This window comes from Haliotis rufescens, unplaced genomic scaffold, assembly GCF_023055435.1.
Source record: "Haliotis rufescens isolate VD_foot unplaced genomic scaffold, xgHalRufe1.0.p SCAF_7, whole genome shotgun sequence".
Taxonomy (NCBI): Eukaryota; Metazoa; Mollusca; class Gastropoda; order Lepetellida; family Haliotidae; genus Haliotis; species Haliotis rufescens.
Window position 1 is genome coordinate 29,947,672 of NW_025964361.1, and position 16,046 is coordinate 29,963,717.

General features: G+C 41.2%; 1 protein-coding gene across 8 annotated transcripts in view; it reads right to left on the bottom strand.

The window, feature by feature from the left end:
- LOC124148126 (teneurin-m-like) overlaps positions 1 to 16,046 on the bottom strand; it is a 393,541-nt gene that overhangs the window by 298,619 nt on the left and 78,876 nt on the right. The window contains exon 1 of one of the 8 annotated variants that reach the window (XM_048387904.1): positions 726 to 862. The exons of the other annotated variants lie outside the window; for them this stretch is intronic. The gene's annotated coding sequence lies outside the window, so the exon portion shown is untranslated. Of the gene's footprint in view, positions 1 to 725; positions 863 to 16,046 lie in introns of those variants that run through there. 8 annotated transcript variants of the gene reach the window in all.

Here is a 16,046-nt window from a genome sequence, read left to right on the forward strand (position 1 = left end):
TAAATCATGGAAAACAAACTCCAGGCAAACACACCAACCACTGGGCTAACAAGTTCTACTTTCTGGAAACTGGAATTTGAAACCAACACACCGATCCTCACCTGGCATGGTTTGTGGGAACCAAGAAACAAAAATAGTCAGTGAATTGCAGCACGGGTCACCTGTACTGTCAACAAATAACGAATGTCACCCTTACAATGCCTGAACAATTTCCACAACAATCAACCATCAAGTTAAAGTTGCATGTGAAAAACATCACACTAACATGCCATGGTAAGAAGTACATCTGTATGTTATCCTTAGCAACGATCAGCATCAGAAACACTTCATCTGCTTCAAGACAGTCTACACCAAGTCAACAGACTCAGTACATGCATGTGAAACAACTGCATTATTGTCTCTTCAACATCAAAAGTAACTCGAAAAGTAATTTCTCAGAAATCTAAATTCACGCAGTTGAAAACACATGACATTTTCGAAAAGAGAATCACTCAAAATATAAGCACTTCAAACATATCACTGATCAATCACTGATCAATCGCCTCATCATGTCCTGATCAGAGTTGTATCTGAACTAACAATCATGTATTTTATTCTACAAATTTCACAATCACTGTAAATGTGGTGTAACTGTCGGCAACATCAAAAAGCAATAAATACATACTCATTACCTCCCTTTGATGAAACAAACACAATGAAACTGTTCAAAGATGACAAATACTAACCTCAGCAGCCGGAAATCCAATAAAAGATGCACGCACATACAAAACAAGTGTATGTACTCAGTCTCCTGTTAACAGGGCATATGTCCGCACAACCAACAGCATCCAGACTCCAAGAAAACGGCAGCCATTCAGAGTTTTTCTAAAGGTAGCGGAAAATCGTTACCCACACTGGGAAGTATTGGTTCGCCATGACCCAAAATGTGACCTTTCCATTGCAAAAATGTTTACCATGAGCCTGTCGTAAAATGCGTTATGTTGTCTTCGTTAAAACCTTAAACGGGACGATACCTTGATCTACCCTCTAGTCCTCCTGGGCTAATTCGGTGGCGGAAGGGATCAATAATTTACTATCGTGTAACCATGGCATTGTCAGATAACTTCTTGCAACTTCAATCAATTTCTGTTTAGATATGCAACTCATCATTGTAGTAGGCGGCCGATTACTATAGAAAACAGTTTAGATTAAGTCTAGGAGACACACAGAGTACTTTGAATTCATCCCATGCTTAGAAACACATTTCAGAAGACCGTTACAAATGGTAATGGTTTTTTTGCAAATGGAGCCCAGTCTTGAAATTGTCTCTCATGCAAGGGAGATGACCCTGGCGGTGACCCACTGTGATACAGCCTTCACGACTCGCGCCTTATCTTAATTCTTTCTTCTTAATCTGGTGTCATGTGATTCTGGAGTATTAAAACAAGGCTATAGATCACCCTGTTTGAGGCTTGACCAGGACATGGAGACAATGTTTGGCTGGTGAAAGGATTTTGCATTCCTCTTATATACAAGGTTTTGTAATCACACACAAGTGATTTGTTTGAAAAATATTTTGTTGCACTAATTAAACAAGATGCTTCCAAACCCTTGACAAAAATATTGCATTAAAATCAATTCTACCTCTAATGAATGCGGCTCTTAGAATTCACTCATGCTGACGCTGGAATATAACCTTTATCTTTCTCTGTGGCCTGATTGACAATGAATCAAAAGAGCCGCTAATAAGACTCAAATTTCTTATTTTGTATTCATACAATAATGGTCAGTTTTTACGTGAATTCTTAGATAATAATAATAATAATAATAATAACGATGATGAGAACAATAATAATGATTATGATGATAATGATAATGATAATAATAATAATAATAATAATAATCCATTTATCTTGGGCTTTTACCATGTTTGATATCATGCTCAAAGGTGAGGTGAAATGGGGTTTAATGTTGCGTCCAAGATTATTGTACTTATATAGCGACGTGCATGTGTGCCTGCGTGCGTGCACTAGTCCGGAATGATGCCAAATTATAGTGTTTGCACAATGACTACCATGCCACAGTTTAACCCACTCAGACACAGTATATTGACCCCGCACCGACCTGTCCTTGTTGAAGCCCAGCGCCAGTGTAAAAACAAGTATCATCTTTTAACATCTTTTGGAATGACTTGGCCGGGGATTGGACCCCAGACCTTCCGCTCTCCGGGCTGATGCTCTTCCACTAGAGCATGGAGGCAATCCACTTGCCCAAAGGGACACCACATGTGCCACATGTGCTTCAGTGTGGGGCAGGACTGAAGCCCTAGAAACTCTCAGGAGTTAAACTGCCGAATGCCGTCACCAATCTAACTACTCCCCGTGACCAACATTGCTAAACTTTGCTCAGACAACAGAATAAAGTTAAAATATGCCAACAGGGAAGAAATCGTCACCACTCGAACTGATTGAAAAAAACACTGATGATAAGAAGAACTGAAATTAGCGATGTCCTATTCCCAACTCAATAGCTGATAAAGCTGATACCATGAAAATACACATATAACACATTCTTCAAAACAGATAAAACTATGACTTTTCAAGAACTGATAAATCGTCATGCGGGTGAGTTTACAACCTGTGAAGATCCAGATTAGAATAGGTCTTCAGCAACACATGATTGTCGTAAGAGGCGACTCTGCTTGTTGTAACAGGCGACTAACGGGATCGGGTGGTCAGGCTCGCTGACTTGGTTCATGCATGTTATCGTATCCCAATTGTGTTGATCGATGCTCATGATGTCAATCCCCAGATTGTCTGTTCCAGACTGGACTATTTACAGCCTGTTGTCATATAGCTAGAATATTGCAGCATGCAGCGTTAAACAACAAACAAAGCTAGTTTGCACAGCAGTCTCTACTTCTGGCATGGGTCTTTGTTTTATCACAGGTGGCCTGCACAAATAGATTGTAGATTTATCCCGCCTTCCAGGCATATTTCACATTTACATTCAAAATGAGTAAGTGAGTGTGGTTTTAAGCCGTTTTTAGCAATAATCAATAAATATCATGGCGGTGGACACAAGAAATGTACTTGACACATTGTGGCCTTGTAGGTAATCAAACTTGGGTCTTCGGCGTGACGAGCAAATTCTTTAACTACGATGCCATCTCAAAATGAGTAAAATGTCAACAATAATTGATAGCTGCAGACAAAAAATGTGAAACGTACCAATCTCTGTACCCTTTGCTCGCTTACTAGCCTCAGTCAGAGCACTATGTTCTCGTGCTCACTGTTCCACAGGTGACCAAGATACTGCTGCATTATAAATGGGGAGTTATGGCAAGTCTTTTCCTATCTCTGAAAGAGGCTGTTTCATTCTACACACAGGCCTTCACTGTGAACAGTGTTTCATTGGTTCATTTGTTTCTTGTTTAATGCCACACTCAGCAATATTCCAGCTTGATGATGGCGGTCTGTAAATAATCGAGTCTGGACCAGACAATCCAGTGATTGACAACATGAGCATCGATCCATGCAATTGAGAAACGATGACATGTATCGACCTATCAGCCAGCCTGACCACCTGAGTCGCCTCCTACGGCAAGCATGGGTTGCTGAAGACCTATTATACCCCGGATCTTCATGGGCACAGTGTTTCAAGTGTGGGGTAGGCACTTGGTTACTTAATCCACATACTCCACTTATGTTCAATCTTGTCTTTTTCAATGCAGATAGTAACATATATCTGTGTCTACAAATATTGCTGCTTTTTGTTTGTGCCAAGTCACAGTTATTGTGGACACTATACAGGCCGCAGTATGGTTCTCTCCTGTTCCCTGTAGCTGGCCAGGACATTCAACCCCAAGACACCAGAACCTTGTATTGCCATCAAACCCAGCGGGAATCGTACCGTCAACAAATATACAAACCCCCAGGCAACCCTTATGAGCTTAAGAGTGAGTGAGTTTGATTTTATGCCCTTAGCAATAGTCCAGCAATGTCATGGCAGGAGACTTCAGAAATGATCTTCACACATGTGGGGAATCAAACCCAGGCCATCAGCATGATGAGCCAACACGTTAACCACTTGGCTAACATCACCACTAACACCCTTAAAAACACAAAAAGGGGGGAGGGAGAAAGGGAGACAATAAGTACTGATCTTTTCCTTTAACCCACATATTATGCAATCACCTACCCACATTTAGTATATGGTGTTGCTCACGAAGGACATGTCACGCTGAATATAGCCAATGAATGAAAGTGTATCAGTTTGTACCAGAGTCAGAAGGCCTTTCATAATGATGTCTTCAAAGACTGAAGTGTCAAGTTCCCAATCTCTTCCATCATCATCATACAACCAAGATTCCCACACTTATATAGTTTACCCAATCAGACACATCAAGTATTGTTTCTTTTCCAAAAGAGGTTGAAGTTGGATGAATGTCTCACAAGTCAAAAGATTTTTCTCGGCCCTACGGGGACACATTTGATCCACAGCCGACAGAGTTGGATAGCCAAGGGGGAAATGTATGTTAAATTATGCATCAGGTTTGGCATCACGGCTGCACCATCAACGGCGACAACAGCCGTAGGAGGTGATCAATACATCTGTGTGATGCTCCTGCGTCAACACATTGCTTCAGAGGAGCATAGCCATCTCCAACCTCAACCAGTTACAATATCAACCAGCCAAATTGACATCCACTTGAGTACAAGTGCGCTATGTAGTCGTATGACAGAACAAGAACTAATATGATAGACGAGTCAACGTTACGTGAGCTGGAAGTCAGATCGAGGGATGTTGCAGAATCGAACACATGGCTCGCACGGCCAGGTCTTCATTACTTGTCCCCTCTCGTCCGAGACCCCATGACGGAACACAACATGTAATGCGTGATTTCGGCATGGAGTGGAGAGGACAAGGGCTCATTAGAGAGATTATGATGGTACCGTGTCAAGAGAAATTTTTTCCATGATTCCAATAATGCTCCATTCCAAATGGAGGGATGTATCTTCTCATATCGTCCAATTCCATTAAAAACAGCAATTTATTTTAATACGAGGGCTACGAGATTTGTCAGACTGACTTTACTTAAAGAGATTGAGAATCACAATAGCTATAAAAAGTCCACAAAATAATAACGAACAAATCAGATCAATATCTGAGCGTTATTGATACCGCACTGCATTTGCTTCAATTCCATTAAAAGTAAAAGTCTATTGCTGGTTTTAAGTATGAAAGATCATGTAATAGAATCATACAATTACCATGCCAAAAAACATTAAAAAGTCAAATTTATTTGCTGTTTCAAACGCATCAAACCTATTACACAAATTATTAAAAAATCCTTGACAAGCGGTGTTTTCTTTATGTTAGATACTCAGGACAATGCATTACCATTTGTGAAATAAATCCATTTGAAATAATTACATCTCAGAACCGGCTTAACAATGAATTATGGATGCTGATGCAGCTAGAATGAGTGGAATGCATGGATAGATCTTGGAGAGCATGCTACAAGAAGCAGTGTATACATAACTGAATATGAAGCTCGTTTTACGACTTTGACGTCCAAATTACCAAGAGAAAATTTCATAAGTAAATATCAGTGTATCAATTGGATTATAACTCAACTTTTTTCATTCCGCAGATTTAATAGGACCGGACTCAATGATGGTCATCTATTCTGACCCTCACCCAGGTTCCACAGAAAGCAGAAGCAAAATAATTGCTAGTGGTCTGGAATTAATGATGCCAAATAGCGCAGGCAGATTTGCTATTCCAGTCACAGAGTCATGTTTTTCAAAATTTGATTCCTTTAGAAGTTTTCAGGAAAGAGAAAACAATTGCAAAATGGAATTTTAAGAAAATAATTCCCCTCACGGTTGCCTGTGCGCTCTGTCCTACAAGCGACAACAGAGCCATCATTTCGCAATTTTGCCTGTACGATGAATCACTGGCTCCGACGACGTCACTGCTGCTGCTACGTTCTCTTCCTGCCAAACTTAGCCATTGCCACTGCAACAATGCTGGGGTGATAATGATTCAAGCATTAATTTCCGACATTAATGAAAAGACTTAGACTCACTGAAATTAAGTGCTGAAAAGTTGGTTAAGGTATTAATTATGATTCATCTTTTCAAATAGTTAATTAATTTTAAAAATTCAATTATTTTTTCCCAAACCTGAAACTGTTTATAATGTAACATAGCAGTTGAAAGGAGACATGCTCAAGGCTGCATTGTGTGCCCATCAAGCTTAATTCAAGAAAAGTTAGAATGAATCATTGTCATTTGTCTCTGTATAATAATCCCTCTGTAACCAGCACTGAGATAATTCATAACTACTCGTTTTTTAATTTTATTTCATCTTAAGTTTCAATACAAAACATGGCTTTAAATAATCAAAGAGTTCCTTCACTTGACAACTTAAAATTTATGATCAATACTAGCAGTGAGTGAGTGAGTGAGTTTGGTTTAACACCGCTTTTAACAGTAGTCCAGTTATATCACGGCGTGTCAGCTTAATGTGGGAGGAAAGCACAAAGTGATGCAGGTCTCAGATGTTTACCACTTCGGTGAAACCCACGAGCACGGGTATGGTGCTGACAAACCTAGAAAAATAATGGGGCTAACTGGGATACGAACCCACAATTATATGTTTCTGGCGTTCCCAAGGGATGCAACCCTTAGACGACTGGGACACCCATGCCCCCCTAGCCACAGTGAGTGAGTTGGGTTTAACACTGTTATGAACTGTCAAATCATGGCATGTCCGAGTGATGTGTGAGGAGAGCCTAACTAAAGGGAGATGTGAAACCCACAAGCACACCAAGGCTCATAGTTGGAGTAACTCTGGGACTCCACAACATGACCAGGCCATCCTGTCATTGTTATGAAACTCCACCACCGTGCAACTTAGCCCCCCTATTAGTCTGTCTTACAGACCCTGATACAAATATATATCAAATACAGCCCATGCAAGTCTATAATGTTTGGCAAGTCTAGATCACTGCAGTATCTGAAAATGAAGAGAGTCACTGGGCTCCTTTTTATTATATTTTTATTAAGATAACTAAACAACTGTTTTTTTATGTACGATATGTTCATTTCAGAGACTAGATTTTAGTCTACCCCCCTATCTCTGGTCCAGATGTCCAAGTCAGTGCAAGTTGCATCCTTACCCGTGCCAGTCTCCACTGGTACACAGTTACAAACTGATCTATTGATTGTTGTTAGAAACCTAGCCTTGAGAGTATTGGATTTACCCTGCAATAAACTATCTGTCTCGACTGACTACAATGTGTTCAAGCCTGGTACAAGCAAACCAGACATAGATATGTGGGCAAATAAAATAGAGCCACAAGGCTCTATAGCTCACTTGACATTCTCTAGAATATTATAATATATCAGGAAGGGAATACAAAAGGGAAAGGAGCTAGGATTAGCAAAAGAAATTCTACTAAACAGACATTATGTCCAACATTTTCCTTTAATTTCACAATGAAAAAAACACAACTGGTTATGTAGATGGACTGACGATTGATAATGTATTAGGACTTTAGCTAACATTGCTTTCAATCACTTTGCCCAACCTCACAACAGTCCTGTCTCAGGCCCCAATACTAGTCCTGGCTCATCCAACAATACTAGTCCTGTCTCATCCAGCATTACTACAGTCCTGTTTCACCCAACATTACTACAGCCCTGTCTCACACAACATTACTAGTCCTGTCTCATCCAGCATTACTACAGCCCTGTCTCACCCAGCATTCTAGTCCTGTCTCACCAAGCATTACTACAGTCCTGTCTCACCAAACATTACTACAGCCCTGTCTCACCCAACATTACTACAGCCCTGTCTCTACAAACATTACTACAGCCCTGTCTCACCCAACATTACTACAGTCCTGTTTCACCCAACATTACTACATCCCTGTCTCACACAACATTACTAGTCCTGTCTCATCCAACATTACTAGTCCTGTCTCACCGAACAGTACTAGTCATGTCTCACCCAACAATACTACAGCCCTGTCTCGCCCAGCATTACTAGTCCTGTCTCACCCAACATTACTTGTCCTGTCCCATCCAACATTACTACAGCCCTGTCTCACCAAACATTACTACAGCCCTGTCTCACCTTACATTACTACAGACCTATTTCACCAAACATTACTACAGCCCTGTTTCACTCAACATTACTACAGCCCTGTCTCACCCGACATTACTACAGTCCTGTCTCACCCAACATTACTACAGTCCTGTCTCACCCAACAGTACTATTCATGTCTCACCCAACATTACTAGTCCTGTCTCACCCAGCATTCTAGTCCTGTCTCACCCAACATTACAGTCCTGTTTCACCAAACATTACTAGTCCTGTCTCACCTAAAATTACTATAGTCCTGTTTCACCCAACATTACTACAGTCCTTTTTCACCCAACATTACTACAGTCCTGTTTCACCCAACATTACTACAGTCCTGTCTCGCCAAACAGTACTAGTCATGTCTCACCCAACAGTACTAGTCCTGTCTCACCAAGCATTACTAGTCCTGTCTCACCCAACATTACTAGTCCTGTCCCACCCAACATTACTACAGCCCTGTCTCTACAAACATTACTACAGCCCTGCCTCCCCCAACATTACAACAGCCCTGTCTCACCCAACATTACTACAGTCCTGTTTCACCCAACATTACTACAGTCCTGTCTCACCCAACAGTACTAGTCCTGTCTCACCCAACAGTACTAGTCCTGTCTCACCAAGCATTACTAGTCCTGTCTCACCCAACATTACTAGTCCTGTCCCACCCAACATTACTACAGCCCTGTCTCACCAAACATTACTACAGCCCTGTCTCTACAAACATTACTACAGCCCTGTCTCACCCAACATTACAACAACCCTGTCTCACCCAACATTACTACAGTCCTGTTTCACCCAACATTACTACAGTCCTGTTTCACCCAACATTACTACAGTCCTGTCTCACCCAACATTACTACAGTCCTGTCTCACCCAACATTAGTACCGTCTCACCCAACATTACTACAGCCCTGTCTCACCAAACATTACTACAGCCCTGTCTCTACAAACATTACTACAGCCCTGTCTCACCCAACATTACAACAGCCCTGTCTCACCCAACATTACTACAGTCCTGTTTCACCCAACATTACTACAGTCCTGTTTCACCCAACATTACTACAGTCCTGTCTCACCCAACATTACTACAGTCCTGTCTCACCCAACATTAGTACCGTCTCACCCAACATTACTAGTCCTGTCTCAACCAACATTACTACAGTCCTGTCTCACCCAACATTACTAGTCCTGTCTCACTCAACATAAATACAGTCCTGTCTCACCCAACATTACTAGTCCTGTCTCACCCAGAATTACTTGTCCTGTCTCACCCAACATTTCTACAGTCCTGTCTCACCCAACATTACTACAATCCTGTCTCACCCAACATTACTAGTCCTGTCTCACCCAACATTACTACAGTCCCATCTCACCCAACATTTCTACAGTCCCGTCGCACCCAACATTTCTACAGTCCCGTCTCACCCAACATCTCTACAGTCCTGTCTCACCCAACATCACTACAGTCCTTTCTTACCTCAGATACACAAGTAGTCAGTAGATCTAGACAGGCTTGTCTCACCTCAGATGCACAACTAGTCAGTAGATCTAGACAGGCTTGTCTCACCTCAGATACACAACTAGTCAGTAGATCTAGACAGGCTTGTCTCACCTCAGATACACAACTAGTCAGTAATCTAGATAGGCTTGTCTCACCTCAGATGCACAACTAGTCAGTAGATCTAGACAGGCTTGTCTCACCTCAGATACACAACTAGTCAGTAGATCTAGACAGGCTTGTCTCACCTCGAATGCACAACTAGTCAGTAATCTAGATAGGCTTGTCTCACCTCAGATGCACAACTAGTCAGTAGATCTAGACAGGATTGTCTCACCTCAGATACACAACTAGTCAGTAATCTAGATAGGCTTGTCTCACCTCAGATGCACAACTAGTCAGTAGATCTAGACAGGCTTGTCTCACCTCAGATACACAACTGTCAGTAGATCAAGTCAGGCTTGACTCACCTCAGATACACAACTAGTCAGTAGATCTAGACAGGCTTGTCTCACCTCAGATGCACAACTAGTCAGTAATCTAGATAGGCTTGTCTCACCTCAGATGCACAACTAGTCAGTAGATCTAGACAGGCTTGTCTCACCTCAGATGCACAACTAGTCAGTAGATCTAGACAGGCTTGTCTCACCTCAGATACACAACTAGTCAGTAGATCTAGACAGGCTTGTCTCACCTCAGATACACAACTAGTCAGTAGATCTAGACAGGCTTGTCTCACCTCAGATACACAACTAGTCAGTAGATCTAGACAGGCTTGTCTCACCTCAGATACACAACTAGTCAGTAGATCTAGACAGGCTTGTCTCACCTCAGATACACAACTAGTCAGTAATCTAGATAGGCTTGTCTCACCTCAGATGCACAACTAGTCAGTAGATCTAGACAGGCTTGTCTCACCTCAGATGCACAACTAGTCAGTAGATCTAGACAGGCTTGTCTCACCTCAGATGCACAACTAGTCAGTAGATCTAGACAGGCTTGTCTCACCTCAGATACACAACTAGTCAGTAGATCTAGACAGGCTTGTCTCACCTCAGATACACAACTAGTCAGTAGATCTAGACAGGCTTGTCTCACCTCAGATACACAACTAGTCAGTAGATCTAGACAGGCTTGTCTCACCTCAGATACACAACTGTCAGTAGATCAAGTCAGTACTGGTGCAATTAAGAAGATTCTCAACATCCTGCTTATCTCAATCATTTCACAAATTGAGTCCTGATTTCATTTCCCCAGCCAAATCTTGTTGGCCATGATTGCTAAAGCTTGTATAGCATAGCCAAGAACTAGTGTTCCAAGACTGCTGGGTTAAACTACTGGGGCCACAGGACTGGGTCAGGGTAGAGAGAAGGGGAGGGGGGGGAGGGGGCGGCGGGGCGGTGCGTCTCTACGCCAATGACAGCTGCACAAAGACTCACGCTCCTTCAGAAGTTGGCCTGACCACTGGCCATTTCCGACTTCCAGGAACCAAGTCTTAAGACTTTATTACATTATTCTACTTGACCCTGTGTCAGCGGACAGTCAATCGGGAATAACAATTAATGTCAGCGCCTCCATCTTCAATATGCAAAAAAATGAGGGCACTTGAAACAAACAGGTTCCAAATCTGCTTCTAACGCCCTTTTTGCCAGAAATGAATTTCAAAATGCTCAGTGAAATGAAAATATGATTATGCAGTTCAAAAAGAGCAAATTGCCACCTATAAAAGAGTTGCTGATTAGATGAGAAATATCTGATTATTCCTCAGAGCCAAATACCAACGCTTGGCTCAACCTGTAGGATTGAAAGAAGCGTCACGTCTTTGTTAACCATAGATTTTTTAAACGTCAATCTAAGAAAGCCCCTGTGGTCACTTGATCCTTAAAGAGTCGTCTTTTGCAACAATTTTAATATGAGGAGAAATTGAAGTTTTATTTCAACAACAGTTCTGTCACCATACTGCCATGGCTATGGATGAATCATCAGAGTAATCGTTGCTTCAAAGGATTATTCAAAGAAATTATTTTTTGTTCAAATCAAAATTAGACCTTAGTTCTTGCAAGCTGAGATTTTCTGATGATAATTATGGTTCTTCTGACGATCTGCTGTGAGATAATTTGCATAACCAAAGAACAAAGACAGGGCCAAGATGAAGCTCTAAGACAATCGGCACCTGTATCACACAGACATGATTAAACATGACAAAAACTCATCAAGACTTGTACAAGAGAATTAATACCTAAAGGCTATTTGTTTTGTGAAATGAATACATTGGTATGAAAATTAAAAAAAAAATCACTATAACATTTGGAACTTTAATGGTTTCCTTCAGGCAAGGGTTGATCAAGATGGCACGATCATAACACAATCATGTCTACAGTGAAACCCGATCAAAATTGAACATGAAATCCAAGTGAAATCTGGATTAACCAAATACTTATGGATCTGGATCAACGAATCATAGCAGATTTACACAAGATGTGCACATCATTGATACTTCATGCAGGCAAATTAATATCTTGAAGCCATAAATATATAAGTCATAAATATATAAGTCATAAATATATAAGTCAAGAATAATACCTTCACAGACTGCTTACTTAATCAGGAACAGAAAACATCTGTAGACAAGGATACAAATTAGGTGACATTGTTCAGTACAATAATGCAACAAGCTCCGCCCACTCTATTCTCAGCCAATCAGGAAACAGTAGTCCGCTTGTGGGTAGAGGTTTAATGATACAGCAAGGTCAAAAATACAATACGTATCATGCCACGATATTTATTGTGATACACATATTTAGGTCAAATCACTTGGAAACTTCTTGACAATAAATATTCCAGGGCAGGTTCCAAAGGAAAAGCTAGCTGTGGACACATGTTCGTAGCATCTCTTTTTTAATGGTGAACTTGAAAAGCTAATTACAATACATTCTGCAATATCTGACTGACAAAAACGCTGGGGTGGGGGCCATTAAACAAGTAAGTCAGTTATTTTAGCAAGTGTATCATCTTGTATCAATACAGAAAAAAACTGATCATGCATATGCATCGTATCGTCACATGAAAACTCATGGTGCACCAGTACACCAATGTATCGTTTCACCCCAACAAGTGGACATTTCATAATTTTTCTGTCAGTTTATGAAAGCTTAAATCCAAAATTAATTGCTTGGTTAGCCAATGAACTGACATGGAATCACTTGCAATTTAACTATTTATAGATACACCATAAATAAGTGTCCAGAAGTCCGGGGTGCCAGGTAAACAGGGTTTCACTAAATGTGCATGTACTATATGGAAGATCATTGAAAGAAATAAAACAAATATGTTTTAATCAAAATATACGATTTATGCAAAGTATCCTTTTTATCAAACGTCTTGATTATCCAAAAATGGTGTTATAAGAATTTGATATAATGAAAAAAAGTTTGGAATCCGGAATATTTTGGGGATATTTTTTGTAGTGAAGGTGGCTATATGGTTGAAATAATGCCAATGCGACGTTAAAGTTTAACCTACCCACTCACTTTTGTAGTGGAGACCAAGTACACATTTCATAGAAATATCAAAAAAAATATTCATGATCCAAACCTTTTTTGTTCAGTATATATTGTCTGTAAGCCAATCATTAACAATACGTCTGTGGCATGTACTGTTACACAAAACATGCAAAACACAAAGGAAACAATCAATTCCCTTGTCCACAAACCGTGTCCCAACCAGGCAGGTGCTTGGAGGAGTGTGCTGTGTTGAAGAATGCAGTCTGCAGGGCTTGTTCCAGCACCACACAGCAAGACAGCTTTGTGAGGCAAGCCTCAGACTCATCACAGGAGACATCAAACTACAACTTCAGTCCAGGAAATTCAACAACTGTCTCATAGGTCATCCTGACTTTCATTTACAACAAAAATAACACTTCCCATAATAGCAATGAAAATAAAAAATGATTTTATCAGATTTATAGAGTTTTGACATAATGCATCAGTCAATGAAATATGACAGGACCTATTTGTCTTTATCATATGCCAACTCAAAAAATGCTCAGGGCTCTGCTCCACAAATCAATCTCTGAAGCTCAGATGATCGTAACTCCCATACTTTAACATAGGCTTATGACAGTCCTGGTACTAAGATGATCGTAACTCCCATACCTTAACATAGGCTTACCACTCCATACCTTAACATAGGCTTATGACAGACCTGGTACAAAGATGATCGTAACTCTCATACTTTAACATAGGCTTATGACAGTCCTGGTACAAAGATGATCGTAACTCCCATACCTTAACATAGGCTTACGACAGTCCTGGGACGAAGATGATCGTAACTCCCATACCTTAACATAGGCTTATGACAGACCTGGTACAAAGATGATCGTAACTCTCATACTTTAACATAGGCTTATGACAGTCCTGGTACAAAGATGATCGTAACTCCCATACCTTAACATAGGCTTATGACAGTCCTTCTGATCGTAATCGTGATCGTAACAAATTATACACATGCGTATAGCAGTGAACCTCTACAGATCCTCCTCAAACTGACGTGGCTGCTTCTATTCCACCATTGAGCAAGTAAGCAAGTAACCTGAGTGAGTGAGTGAGTGAGTGAGTGAGTGAGTGAAGTACAACACTGCTTTGAGCACTATTCAGTATTATCACAAGGTGTCAGCTTGATGTTGGAGGAAAGCCCGCAGCAATGCATGTCTCAGACATTTGCGACTTTGGTGAAACCCACAAGCACAGGTATAGTACTGACAAACCTAGAAACACAATGGGCAAGAAGCGAGATACGAATCTACAACCAAAGATTTCTGGCGTGTCCAAGGGATGCAACTCTACACAGCCATTTGCAGGACTTACGACGACTGGGTCGACCATTCCCCCCATCTCCAGTATAACAAACATACTCTCGGAACTGATCCTGTGCAGTCCAAATATGCTGAGTAGGCAGTATTGTTACAGTGCATGTTTTGCATGTGATCAATGATCAGAAAGGAAACGACATATGCTGTCATCAAAGTTTGTTTGCTGAATAACACTGCACTCAGCAATATCCCAGATACGGGACAGCAGCCTGTATGGTATAGAATCTGGACAAGACAATCCAGTGATTGATGTTCTGAGCAGCCTACAATAAAATGAAAAAATGTGGTGGCAATTAACCCAATTTAGTCACTTAAGCCTGGCCAGCTCATCTGTATAAAGTCACCTCTTATCACAAGCAAAAGTTGCTAAGTATAAGGACCAGCGATCCCATAGGGGGTATCCAGAAAGACTCAAGTGCTGAGTAGTTCTGAAGTGCCCCATCTGTTACATCATACAGAGACATTACTCATCAGGACTAACCTACACCTTGAGGTCATGGGTCAAGGTGCTTGCTCTGGTGACCTAGTAATCAGACCTCCATTAAAGTGCCCTTCGACCCGACCCAACTTCTCAATCCAAAAAGAAGCCAAAAGTGTATCGCCATCTGATGGCTAGGGGGCAAGTCGCCGACTCAATATTTGGCAGAATTAGCCCGCAAACAGCACCCCTGATTTGCCCCCCGTTATTGGGCTCGATTGCAAATCAAGAAACAAGAAATTAGTAGTTTCATCAGGTGACAATGGGAGCAATTTGGAGCGAAGCAGTTTAAACTTGTCGTTGAGTGTTGTATTGTGTGTCTGTTGACATCGTCCACGCTACATTAGACTGTGTATTCTTCTGACAGGGGGCAAACATCGCCATAAAGGATGCTGTTCGCCCCTAATGCCTGTACAATATAGTCATGCAACAATCTGCATTCACACAGCTCAGACAATGTCGCCATATGGCTCTTTGTCATGGAGATCCGTACTAAGTATGGGGCAAAAAATAAATACTGGCCCAATATACAGCGATTGAAGAAGAATGGGGGAGTCGGAGAAGGGATAAATGGATTCATTAGCTGCAATCAGACCTCTGCTTCATGCAATTCATCCTGTTAGTTTCACCCAAGTTGGGTAAATTTCATTAGCCCGTAGATTGCCGGTTTTCCTTGCCAGAGAAGCGCCGTCTTGGACTCATTGCGATATCGGCAGTCCTTCAGCAAGACAATGCTTTCAAATGGGCTTACAAAGGGGAAGCTCTCTAAGACTAGTGCGGGGCAGGCAATCGCTGCCTCTGTTCCCCGCAAATCACAATACTTTATCATCAGCAACACAAAGCTTTGATGAAATGAACGAGCATTGATTACTAGGGGTCTGGCACCAAGGCAATTAAAACTTGCATGTCAAGGAAATCACGCCAGTTCATTATGAAACAAGTAAAACTTGGCACGACTGAGGGCTCTATCTTCCGTGGCTTTTGTCGGTTTTTGGAGCATTTGAACAATGACTCCTCTTCCCCATTCACAAGGAGGCCAACTTGAGACTCGAGGAACTCCACTT